Genomic DNA, 13,888 nt, shown 5'->3' with positions numbered 1-13,888 from the left:
GCATACCACAACCAGGTATACATAGGACATAAGAGAATATTGAGTCTAATGGTTGTAGTGCGTTTTATGCAGCAATTCTTGGTTGGAACTACCCTCCACCCTCATCCTTAGGATGAAAACCTATCTAGATTTTACACATCCCCAATTCACAGAATGAGGAAACAAAAGTCACAAAGAGAAGGCCCATGTGCCCTGGGGTCCAAGTGACCTAGTTTAATCCTTTAGGAAGGAAGGGAACACTAAGGGAGGTGACATCCAACCAAGATTTTCCCGAGAAGACCAAGCCACTAATAACAGAGGAAGGTCAGAAACCCAGTGAAATAGATTGGACTTGGAATTCATTACCCTTAGCCTTGAAGATATAGGAAAATTTCTTTCTGTCTTTGAACCTTCATTCCATTTATATAAAAGGTATTAAAAGGAACCTCCTTTAGGTACCCATAGTGTCCCAGTCAATCCTCAGTCAAGGTCCCCCTCCCTATTATGTACCTTAGGGAATTCCTAGTTTTTCGGGAGTCTTGCTCTGGGAAGAATTCTCTGAGCCAAAAGCCAGGACCCTCTGTTGAGAGCCACAGCCGAGTCGGAATGGCCCCTGGCATTTTGCCAGAAGTAATGGTTGAGAGGGGAGCCATTAAGATGATGCTGGATTGATTCAATTGTATATTAGACCTTTACACCAGTAATAGGGCGGCTCTTGCTGCCTCCGTCGCCCGTTACTTTGGAGTTCCCGTTGAGTTCTCAGGGGTTCTGAAAGTGAATGCGCTCGCAGCCCGGTGGAGGGAGTTCCGGTGGGTGTGTGGTGTTCCTGGGGGCCACCTGGGTGGTGTTTGGGAGAGTTCCCGGGGAGTGTGCGTGGAGTGCTGGTGGAGTTCAGCAATAAAGAGTGGCTGTTTTGAACCTACAAGTGCTTCGTGGGGGCTCGGTTATTTGTGCCCAGCCAGACTGCGGCAACCCTCAGTTAAAACTCTTTCTACTCCTCAACTAGCTCATGGGCCTAAGGCAACAGGAATGGGACCAGCAGACCAAAGGCCATTAAAAAAATATATATATCCCAGGCTACAGAGAAATGCCTGCTTCCTCTATAGATGATGCTGGTCCTGGAGATCTGTCCCAATCCACAGTGGCACAGATGGACTCTCTGACTCTGAGGAAGGGGAATCCTTAGTACATAGAAACTTTAAAAAGTATTTCGGTGTGAGTGACTAGCAAGTTCAGTCTCCTCCCAGGTGCAAGTGACCACAACCCAGGTCACACCCACTATCTTCTTGCAGCCCTATGGATGAACTGGGGGGGCACACTTCCATCCCGCATGATAATCAGAGCTCTTTCCTCAGAATCCACCTGACTAGAAGGACCATTCTCAAGGCTTAAGACAGTATTTCCAGACCCAGTCTAAACTGTTCCCTTGCTGGGGTGTTGTTGTTGGTTTGTTTTTTCTTTTTTCTTTTTATAAATTAAATATGTGGTTTTTTAAATAGAATTATACCCCCAAAACCGTTAAAATACAAAATAACTGGTGAGAGATGGATTCATTTTTGGTGTGATTACTAAATCAATTTTTTTTATTATTTTTATTCTAATTCTACATATGAGAGCAGAATGCATGATAATTTATATTATACATATAGGGCACAATTTTTCATATCTCTGGTTGTATACAAGGTAGAGTCACATTGTTTTTTTTTTCTTTTTTAGTGAAAAAGGAAGAAAAGTGTTAAGTAAACAAAAATTATTAACTGGTCAAGAACTCTGCTCTGTTGTAGAGATGTTGTAAAGTGCCTCTCTATCACAAAAGATCATTTTTTTTGTTGTTTTTTGTTTTTTTCCTGGATGCTGGGGATTGAACCCAGGGGTGCTTTACCACTGATTTGTATCCCGCCCAGGATCCTGATCTCTTTGTGAATAAGAACTGAGCCTCATTCATTTCAATATCTTTGACACATGAAAGTCACTAAGTTGGTTAGTTCCCTTCACTTCTAACTTCTTTCTCTTTCTCCTCCTGGATCTCAAGTCTTTACTACTCTCTCTCCATCCAACCTTTGTTAAGTGTGAGTGTCCTTCAATCCAATTACATTATCACTAACCTGAAAACTTACCTACAAATTAAACCAGAGATTCCCAACCTAGATTGCACATTCTAATCCTTGAGAAGCTTGGAAAACCCACCCATGCCCCAGACCATCCCAAACTAATTAAACCAGAAACTTCCTAGGTGTCTCCCAACAATTGGCTTATTTTAAAAAATTTTTTAGTGATTCTTACGTTAAAATTTCTGATTTCCTTCTGTCTTTCTGGGAAAAATAAATGTCTCCCTCTTTTCCCTTGCCTAACACTAATCCTTCCAGGTGGGCATCCGATCAGTCCTCTTTCACTTCCACCCATCATCCCACCTTCTGTCTCTAACACTGACTGACCCCTTTGCTCAACCTTTGCCCAGCACACATTCAGAAATCAAATATCTTCCTCTTTCGGGCTACGCTGGTCTTGAACTTATAGTCTTCCTGCCTCTGCTTCCCAAATTGCTGAGGTGACAGGCATGTGCCACAGCATCCAACTCATCCCACTTTCTTACAGGAGAAGATTCATCACCATCGTGCTTGCTCCTTTAACTTGACTCGGCCTTGGGTGCCTTAAATGTAATAGATTCCAAAGGAACACGTTCTCTTTCCTGCACCCCCATCCCCTTGGCTTATTTAGACCTTTATCACTTGGGAATTTGTCTCATTCCCTTCCACCCCATCCTCATTTCTGTTGCCAACGCAATTATTCTGAAGGAGGAATCAGCCTGTCACTTCCTTGCCTGAAGGAGGCCAAGGGCTGTCTACAGGATGAAGTGAAACCTGGCACTGTATGGAAGGACCTTGCCTCTCTGACTCACTGTTCCCCTACAGCTTGTTCTACTGCTGATGCTCTTTCATCCAAAAACCAAACATTCAACAGACATGCATTCAAACTACTCATCCACTCATTGTTCTATCAACATGGGGCTCTGTGACATCCCAGTCTTCCCACAGTGCTTCCCTTGCCCAAAGGTGTGAAGACCTTTCTGCCTGGGAAGTTCTCTGCATCCTTTAAGACTCAGCTATGGCCTCCTCTGAAATTCCTCTCCAACTCTCCCGAGCAAAATTAGACACTCCATCACCCAGAGAGCCTCCTTTGAGCTCTGCATATCTCTGTCTCAGCATTTATGACACTGGAGTTTCCTATTTAAATATCTGTCTGCCCTGCTAGTCTACAAACTTCTGAAGTTGCACAAACAATGCCTTATTTTATCTTTTTATACCCGGAACTTAACTCAGTGAAGGACCCACAACGGTGAACATTTGTCTAATGAAATGAAAGGCAAGAGTAGAGACTGAGAGGAGATGAATTGTGGAATATGTGATCTTATTTATTTTATTTTTATTATTTCATTAATTTATTTATTTGGTACCAGGGATTGAACCCAGGGAGCTTAAGCACTGAGCCACAGCCCACAGCCCTTTTTGTACTTTATCTAGGGTCTTGCTGAGTTGCTTAGGGCTTCATCGTTGCTGAGGCTGGCTTTGAACTCACGATTTTCTTGCCTCAGCCTCCCAAGGGCTGGGATTACAGGCATGCAACACCACACTTGACAGAATATGTGATTCTGCTTGCAGATATTAGAAGTATGCCATTTGGAGGTTGGGAGAAATCTTTCTGTATTTTATAGATGAAAAAAAAAAAAAAAAACAGGTACCCAGAACCATACAGCCAATTAGTGGCAATACCAGCACTAGAATGTAGGTCTCCTGACTTCTTGTCCAGTGTTCTATCAACTGCACTATATTTAACTAAGCATTCATTGTTTGATTTGACATAAAGATATAGGGCAGGGGTCAGGTCTACACAGGGAAGTTTTAAGAGCTATTCAAAGGTCAGCTGCAGAAGATCAGAAGAATGGGGAAGAGGGAGCAGGTTTAGGAAAACTAGGTATGTGGGTATGGATATACTGAGGATTGAACCCAGAGACGCTTTACCACTAAGCTACATCCCCGGTCCTTTTTATGTTTTATTTTGAGACAAGGTCTCACTAAGTTACCCAGGCTGGCCTCGAACTTCTGATCCTCCTGCCTCAGTCTCTGGAGCCAGCAGGATATCAGATTGCAGGAGTGCACCACCACACCCAGCTCTGTGCCTTCATTCCCACTCTATCTTTACCTGTACTTCACCTGAGCATGCCTGTGTGGTGTACTTCACCTGTCAGGGGCTTTTCTTTCTCTTTCCTTCTGGGCATGGAAACCAGAGGTGCTGAACTACTGAGTCACATCCCAAATCCTTTTTTCTTTTTTTATTTTGAGACAGGGTCTCCCTGAGTTGCTGAGGCTGGCCTTGAGCTTGAGTCCTCCTGCCTCAGCCTCCTAGGTCACTGGGACGATGGGCATGTGCCATTGCACCTGGCTGTAACCAGACTATAAAAATAACTATCAAAACTAACAAAGGATGCGGTTGGTGTTGTGGCTCAGTGGTAGAGTTCTCACTTAGAGTATATGAGGCACCACATAAATGTAAAATGAAGATATTGTGTCCACCTAAAACTTAAGAATAAATATTTTTTAAAAACTAACAAAGGAGGTAGGGAGAAAGGGAAAATATATAAATATATTGCAAAGGAAGAAATATAACTGTTTTTTCTATAAGGAAAAGATAGATTGTTCATTAAATGATATCAGGACAATCAGGTAGCCATTTGGAAATAATAAAATTGAATGCCTACCCCAATTTTATATCTAATGGAATATAGATATAGGGAATAGGGGGTGTAGCTCAGTAGTTAAGTATGTACTCAGCCTGTTAGGGACCCAGGTTCAAACCCAGCACCAAAGAAATAAAATAGAGATAGAATAAAGGGGTCAAAGATAAAACAACAGTAATAATATAATTATTAGAAGGAGTGATGGAAGTTTTTGTTTTTATTATTCATTACTGGGGATTGAACTCAGGACACTATCACTGACCTACTTCCCCATCCCTTTTTATTTATTTATAAATAAAAACAAATGTGTACAGACCTGACCCCTGCTGTCACTCTTCAGAATTGCCCTTACCCTTTTATTTATTTAGAGACAGGATCTTAGGCTGACCTTCAACTTGTGATCCTCCTGTCTCAGCTTCCCAAGTCCCTGGGATTATAAATGTATACCACCAAGTTAAGCTTTTTATTTTTAATTTTTTTTCTTTTAATATCTTAGAGTAGAGGAAGGCAAGAGGGTAAGAAAAGGGAAAACTATATTGGCCAAATTATATTGTTATATTGTGTGCATGTACGGATATGTAACAACAAATCCCACCTTATGTACAATTATAACGTGCCAATAAAAATGTGGAAAAAAAGATACAAAATAAAACACACAAGCAATAAATAAAACAGGCTGGGGATATAGCCCAGTGGTAGAGTACCCCTGGGTTCAATCCACAGTACCAAAAAAAAAAAAACAAGCAAACAAAAAAACACTCTACATACTTGAGTATTTACTTAGTAATTTTATTTTTAAAAAATAAGTAGTCCTATAGCTTCCAGTGAATTGAAACTGTAAGACACAGCTCTGGAGGAAATAGTCTACAGGAACCATGTCTGAAATGTCAAATGGATTGAAATAGATGAACAAATCCATATTCTCAAGGTGAATGCTAATAGGCAGATGTTGGAACTACTCAGCAATTTGAAGTAGCAGATAATAAAAGCATTAATTATCCTAACATAGCCACTGTTTATGGAGCTTTGTTATGCACTAGCGTTGGACTAAGGGCTTTGCGAATTATCTCTAATGAGGAAACAGATGCTCAAAGATTTTCAGTAACTCTCCAGTTCACACCGAAAATCATATGCTAATAAATAGGTGATTTCAGTCAAATTCAACATGGTAACTGCAATAGTAGAGCTATATCTACGTACCTGCAGACAGATAGGGGAACAAAGTGAGGAGGAAGTGGACAAGCTTTGAGTCATAGGAGGGACACATCATATCAGAGGGGTTTTCAGGAAGTGAGGACAGCTGTATTGTCGTGAAAGATGAGTGAGAGCTAGACAGGTGCAGTGTACAACACAGGAGGACTCAGGTGGAGTACAGGTAGAGATCCCCAGTACAGTCACACATACATACCCAGCTTTTCTAAACCTGCTCCCTTTTCCCCAGTCTCCTTATCTTGTGGCAGCTGACCTTTCAATAGCTCCTGAACTGTTCCCTTTACAGACCTGACCCCTACTGTCTTTCTTCAGAATTGCCCATTAAAAATACCAAGTTTTCAATTCTGCAAATATTTCAACAAAATTGACAAAGGTGCCTAAATAGGTTGGAATTTTCAGTCTAGACTTTATTTTATTTTAATTTTTAAGTTGTATCTGGACACAATACTTTTATTTTATTTATTTATGTGGTGCTGAGAATCAAACCCAGTGCCCCACGCATGCAAGGCAAGCACTGAGCCACAACCCCAACCCTTAATCTAGACTTTAAATGTGTAATTATGTTAATTAAGATTTTGTGCTATTGGGGATAGAACCCAAGGGCATTCTATCACTGAACCACATCCCCAGCCCTTTTTCTGTTTTATTTTGAGATGGGATCTCACTAAGTTGCTTAGGGCTTCACTAAGTTGCAAAGGCTGGCTTTGAACTTGAAAACCTCCTTCCTGCCTCAGACTCCAGAGTCACTAGGATTACAGGCATGCATCACCATGCCCTGGCTAGGAAATGGATTCTTTAATTCTGACACTGCATGCAGGAGAGTTCACTCAAGAGTGTCCTTAAGAGTGAGGGAAGTTGGATTAAGCAGAGAGAGAAGCTGAAATGCTATTGCTGCAGAGGTCCTCAAACTGGGAGAGCCCTTCAAGGTTGTCCCTGAATTGGGACTTCATAACCCATACCAACCAGTCATTGCATGCAGACTGCGCCAGGGAGGGATCTTTGTTCCTCCGAAGGCAAGAGGAGTCTCAGCAACACTCACTAGAATTCACTGGGAGCACTTTGCAGAACCTGGCAAACCTTACTTGGCCTCCAAAACCCAACTCAGGAGGCTCAGTTGGTAGAGTGTTTGCCTTGCATGCACAAGGCCCTGAGTTCAATCCCCAGCACCACCAAAAGAAAAAAGAAAAAAAAAAAAAAGAAATGGGCGGGGGCTCTAGCTCACTGGCAGAGCACTTGTCTAGCGTGCCTGAGGCACTGGGTTCCATCCTCAGCACCACATAAAAATAAACAAATAAAATAAAGGCACTCTGTCCATCGACAACTACAAAAAAAATTTTTTTTAAAAACCCAATTCATATTTTACTTGCTCCCTCCCTCATCAACACCCTCTAAATTGGTCTCTGTCTTCCTTTTAGCCCTTTATTCCTTGCACGTTTTCATGGTAGGAAAAATGATGTGTTTACATGTCTATCACCCCACACTGCCCTCCCGAGTATATGGAGTAGAGGAGCCCGAGTCTGCATATCAGAATCCCGAACAGTGCCTGGTACACACTGGTTATTCAATAAATGTATTTTGCACTAAATAAAATTGAATCCACCAATGAAGGAGGAGGTGATAGGTTTACAAGAGGAAAGGCTGGACTTCAATGCCAGGAAGGAAGGATAAAAAGGAGGGAGGTGACAGACAGGTTGTGATCTCAGGGCTCTCCCTCTCCCCTCATCTCACTTGGGAGGTAGAAAGGTCAGAGAGGAGGAGCAAGTCTCTGAACTTGGCATTCCTAAAGTGGGGCAGAAAAACTACAGAACCAGGTTAGGTGTCCATCAGTGGCTGAATGGATAAAGAAAATGTAGTATATATACACAGTGGAGTTTTATTCAATCATAAAGAATGAAATTATGTCATTTGCAGGAAAATGGATGGATCTTAAGAACATTTCTTAAGCAAATAAGTCAAACTCAGAAAGTCAAGGACGGTATGTTTTCTTTCATGTGTAGAAGCTAGAGATGAAAATGGAAAATATCTCATGAAAATCAAAGGGGGATCAGTAGGGCAGAGGAAAGGGACCTGGGGAAGGGGGCCTGGAGGGAAAGGAGAAATACTAGGGTACAATACTGACCAAATTGTGTTGCTGTAGTGTGTGCATGTATGGATAGGTAACAACATATCCCACCATTATGTGTAATTATAATGCACCAATAAGATATGTTTCCATATAAAGTGAGGCAGAAACTGGGAAAAAAAAAAAAACTGCAATCTGTAAACAGTCATGCTGGGACCGAAAGGCAGAGGTAAAAAACCCAGAGGGAGGGGAAGGAAAGATCCTCTAGGGAAATTAAACATCTTCCTGCCCTCCCTCCCTACTGACAGATGTCACCCAGATTTTAAAAAGGCACAGAAAACAAGCTCACAGATGCAGGCATGAACAAAACCTCACACACACACACAGGATTGCGTTCCCAGATACAGAACACAAAAACACAATCACACAACAAAAGAAAAATGGGTTATTATATAAATGAAACACCTACAAATTCCTTTTTTCCTTTCTTTCTTTCTGCGTGTGTGTGTGTGTGGCGGGGGCTGGGGGGTACTGGGGATTGAACCCAGGGACACTCTACCACAGAGCTACATCCTCAGTCCTTTTTATTATTTTGAGACAGGGTCTTTCTAGGTTGCTGAGGCTCTCCATAAATTGCTGAGGTGGACCTCGAGTTTTTGATTCTTCTGCCTCCTGATTTACTCAGATCACAGGAATGTGCCACCTGTGCCCAGCGATGCCTATGAATTTGAGTCTCTATCACTAGTCAGCAGTCGACCCTCTCCCACCTTCCAGAAACCTATGCCTAGAAAATAAAACTGGAATTCAGGTCCCACAATATCCCCTATGCTTTTAGTCCTGGGTCTGGTGGTTTCTTCTCTTTTTCAGTTTCTTAGCACCTAAACAGGGAAGAGTGAAAAAAAAAGAAAAGAAAAGAAAAGAAAGCCTCTGCTAGTGCCAGCAGGGGGCAGTGTTTAATTACCAATTGTCAAGACTTAGCGGGAAGGAATACAGATCAGAGAAATGTCCTTAGATCAACACATCTCTTTGACCCTCCGGGACCAAATCTTGCTTTTGTTCTATTCTTAAACCCCTCTCTTTTCTGAGCTGCAGTTTCTCCATCCTCAGTTTAGATTTTCTAGCTTACCCATTCCCAATTTTCCAAAGACTGAACACCGGGGTCTCCCTCTCAGATGACCCCATATCCTCTTGTGCCTTCTCATTCTACCTTGGTTCCTAAGGTGGTCAGGGCTCCTGCCTTACGTTTGATCTGGTGGAAGGGGCATTGGATGTCAGGCCCTTTCACTGCCCTGGACTGGTGTCTTGTACGGTGCACAAACTGTATAACAGTACATGTTGACCCTGCTACTAACTACCCTTGATGGATCATTTTAATGAGCAACTTATTGAGCACCTTCATGATGATCTCATTTAATTCTTATAACACGGCAGATCTTATTATTGTCCCATTTTGCACATGAGGAAATTGACACACAGAAAGGGCATGTAGTTTGTTCATAGTGGCACAAAGATAAAGATGAATATGGAGCTGGGATGCAGATTTGGAGCTAGCCAGGTATGAACTTTCTCTCCCTCGGCCACAGTCTTACTGCAGTGCCTCTGCCTCTTTCTGCCCGACTCCCTCTCAGCCTTGCAGACAGATGGTTGTGATCCTGCTGAAGTAGGAGGATTGCAAATTAGAGGCAAACCTGGGCAACTGTGTGAGACTTTGTCTCAAAATTTAAAAATCAAAAAAAAAAAATGGGTAGGGTGTAGCTCAGTGGCAGAGCACCCCTGGATTCAACCCCCAGTACCTCAAAACAAAAGAAAACAAGACAGATGGCATCTCGGCTGGCCTTCTCCCTGTTTCCCTGCACTCACACCCTGGACTGTGACCCTCCTGTGAGTTCCTTTCTTCTGTCCACGGTCCTTACTGGGTCAGATTCAAGAGCATAGGAAAGGATAGGAGAAAGAGGAGGAAAGATCAAGGACAGGGTGGTATGAGGGGCCCCGGGGGATAAAAGGAGAAGAGAAGGTGAATTAGGCAGACACTGCATTGGGGACGGAGGAGGAAGGGGGTGGGTGAAGGGAGACAGCAGCCCAGCCTGCACCATGCCCACACTGGGAAGGGGGCACAGACAGGGCCTTCATTGTGTGGGCACAAAGGGGCCATATGCCTGGCAGCCTACACAGTGTGTGTGTGTGTGTGTGTGCGCGCGCGCGCGCGCGCGCGTGTGTGTGTGTGTGTGTGTGTGTGTGTGTGTGTGTGTGTAGGAAGGAAGGAGTGGCTTAGAGGCCCCCCACTCTCAAACCCCTGGGGCCTGGCCTTCTGCTCTGTCCCCCGGAATGAGGGTTGCCTAGATGGAAGGCAGAGGGGAGCCATTATGACAGGCAGGATTGGAAGGTCAGGGGCCTGTGGGTAACTGGGGCTGGGAGAGAGCCCGGACAGCTGGAAGGGGCCCTGGCTGCAGATGGGATCCTTGGGAAGAAGACAAAGGAGGAAGGAAGGGGTGAGAGGTGCCAGAGTCTTGATCACCTGGGCCCCCACACTGCCCCCTCCACCCCCCTGGCCCACCACCTGGGTTTTGGAGGGAAGTGAAAGCAGGCCACAGAACTCTCTTCTTCTAGCAATCTCTTTCCTCCCTCCCCCTTGTCTATTAGTCCAGAAGCTCTCACTCTCCCTTCAGCCCAGGGACTCCCGTCTCCCTGACCACCCTCGTCTACCACCCATTCCCTGTTCCCTCCTCCTCCTCCTCCTCCTTCCCCCATCCTTCGGAGTGGAGCGGCAGCCGAGGCCAATTGATTATCTGAAGAAATTCGGAGCTAGCAGTAGAACAGCTGCAGCTGCCCCCTCCTACCACCCCCAGGCCCTGAGGGACCCCTGAGGGGAGGGGCCCTTAACCCCTCTGCTCTCCAGCCTGGGAGGGAGGCAGGGAGCTCAGAGCACCGTGAGTGGCTGCTGAGCAAGGAGAGACACAGAGCACTGGCGGGTGCCAGGAGCAGAGGAATGGGGTTATAATCCCAGTCCATCATCATGGATGAGTCACATCACCTTTCTGGACAGGATTTATCTACCTTTAAAGCAAAGGTGTTGGACTGGACATGGTCCTGCCTGCTCATGGTCCCAGCTTCTCTGGAGGTTGAAGCAGGAGGATTGCAAGTTCAAGGCCAGCCTCAGCAACTTTGTGAGAACCTGTCCCAAACGAAAAAATAAAAGGGCTGGGGGCATAGCTCAGTGGTAAAGTGCCCCTGGATTCTTTAATCCCTAGTACCACAAGCAAAAAAAAAAAAAAACAAAGGTGTTGGATTCAATGATTTCTATACTCCCTTCTAACTCTCGTCCTTTGCTGCCCTGATCTCAGTCCAGCCCCCCCTCTTGCCAGTCTTTGGGGTTAGCATCTCCCTCCCACTGTTTGCCTACAGCATTCTCATATGACCTCTGATTTGGAAAGATCTTCAAATGGACCTAGCCAGGATTCCATCTGAGGGATGGAACGACAGTATCTCTGCATGTGATTGATTCTTCAGCCCCACCACTTGGATTCCTCTTCCTTGAGGCAAGTGCTTTCATTTCTGGAGGGCTCCAGGTTTTGCAAATCTTTTCTTGGAATTAAAATCTGCCCTCCTATAGTCTCTACTCACTAATCACTAATCTGGGTTCTGCCTCCTGGGGCCACCAGAATGTGGTTTTGCAGTAGTGGAAATAAAACCCAAGGGCACTCTACCACTCAGCTACATCCCCAGACCTTTTTAATTTTTATTTTGAGACACAGTCTTGAGCTAGTTTGCCCAGGATGGCCTCAAACTTTCCATCCTCCTGACTCAGCCTCCTGAGTCACTGGAATTTGGGGGGTACCACCTCTGTACCCAATTTAGATCTACTCTTATCAAGACACATAGCCTCCATCTTCTACCATCTCTTCCATGAAATATCTCTAGACCTTTTGCTTTCTTGACCACGCAACTCTGAATCTTCTCTAGTTTATCAATTTGGTGAAAATGTGGAGTTCAAAAGAGCACCACCCATCTGTATGGATCATTTCAAGGAGGCAGAGGAGGGTTGACAGCAGAGGGCATCAAGAACATGGCTTTAGGGGCTGGAGGTGTGGCTCTGTGGTAAAGCACTTATTTCACATGCTTGAGGCTCAGGGTTCAAAACCTAGCACTGAAGAAAAAAAAAATGTCAGTCTAGTCCTAGTTGTGTGACCTTGGGAAAGTCCTGTACCCTCTGAGGACTTTAGTTTTTTTTAAATTTTTTAGTTGTAGTTGGACACAATACCTTTATTTGTTTGTATGTGGTGCTGAGGATCAAATCCAGGGCCTCGCACCTGCTAGGCAAGCACGCTACCACTGAGCCACAACTCCAGCCCAGGACTTTAGTTTTTTTTATTTTTATTTTTGGATCACATCCAGGATGACTTTGATGTCTGCTCACCACTCTTTTTTATCCCTTTCGTAATTCTTTGCTCAGTCCCAGGTCCTGCATCGTGTTCTCCCCAGTATCCTAAAGCTGAGGAACACAGCTGGGCTGTGGTGCACACCTGTAATCCCAGGATTGAGGAGGCTAAGGCAGGAGGATCACAAGTCTGAAGCTGGCCTCAGCAACTCAGCAAGGCCCTAAGCAACTTAGTGAGACCCTGGCTCAAAATTTTAAAAATTAAAAAAGGGGGCTGTTGGGCTGGGGATGTGGCTCAAGCGGTAGCGGGCTCACCTGGCGTGTGTGCGGCCCGGGTTCGATCCTAAGCACCACATACAAACAAAGATGTTGTGTCCGCTGAAAACTGAAAAATAAATATTAAAATTCTCTCTCTCTCTCTCTCTCTCTCTCTCTCTCCCCTAAAAAAAGGGGGGGGGGCTGTAGGGGCTGGGGTTGTAGCTCATTAGTAGAGTGTTTGCCTAGCATGCATGAGGCACTGGGTTGGTTCCTCAGCACCACATACATGTAAATTATATTGTGTCCAAGGCTGGGGTTGTGGCTCAGTGGCAGAGTGCTCACCTAGCACGTGCAAGGCCCTGGATTCAATCCAGGAACACCACATAAAAAAATAAAATAAAGGTATTGTGTCCAACTACAACTAAAATATATATATATATATATATATATATATATATATTGTGTCCACCTAAAATTAAAAAATAAATATTTAAAAAATCCAATTGCTACTTTAGTATTTAAAAAATGGAGGGGGCTGCAGATATAGCTCAATTGGTAGAGTGCCTGCCTCAAATGAAAGGAAAAAATAATTTAAAAAGGCTGGGGGTGTAGCTCAGTGGTTAAGCACCCATGGTTTCAATACCCAGTACCAATAAATAAGTAAATAAAGCTGGGGAACACAAAATAGACCAAAAACTGAAACTTCAAGGAAGTTTGACCTAGTCTAGAGACAATAAAGGAGAAAGCAATGTCTCGATTCCATGCCAAGGGTTTCCACAGGACATATGTTTAACTTGGATTTCACTGGGACACTCAGGCCCATAGGAAGTAGGAGCTAGAGCACATCAGATATGTTAGCAAGTGTCACCTGATAAGCACCAAGATAGGGGTACATAGGGCTTAAGTGAGGAGATCTGGAAACTGTGTTAGACCCTCCCCTGACCTCTGTGCCCTGTGGCCCCTTCTTTCCATTTTCATGCACCCACCACACTGAGCTTTCATGACCGCCCACCTCCCAGAAGAACCTTCAAAGCCTAGGACCCTCAAGGAGTATTCATAGTTATTATTCATAACCCATGGGCCAATTTCCCAGCCCAATTGAATAAACCATAGCCATATATGGCGCTAGAACGAGGTCACTTTAATTTTTTTTTTTTTTTCTGTATGAAACTGGAAATGCAACAGGGAGGAATCGGACACAGGACACAGGACACAGACCCTGGGGGCCTGCTCTTGGTGGTATTAAGAAGAAGAGCGGGTCATGGGG

Source organism: Marmota monax, unplaced genomic scaffold (genome assembly GCF_021218885.2).
Source record: "Marmota monax isolate L192 unplaced genomic scaffold, Marmota_monax_Labrador192_F-V1.1 WCK01_AAM20220418_F8-fsc00145, whole genome shotgun sequence".
In the NCBI taxonomy this organism is placed as follows: Eukaryota; Metazoa; Chordata; class Mammalia; order Rodentia; family Sciuridae; genus Marmota; species Marmota monax.
The sequence above is the reverse complement of the archived record's forward strand: the minus strand, read 5'-3'. Positions refer to the sequence as shown.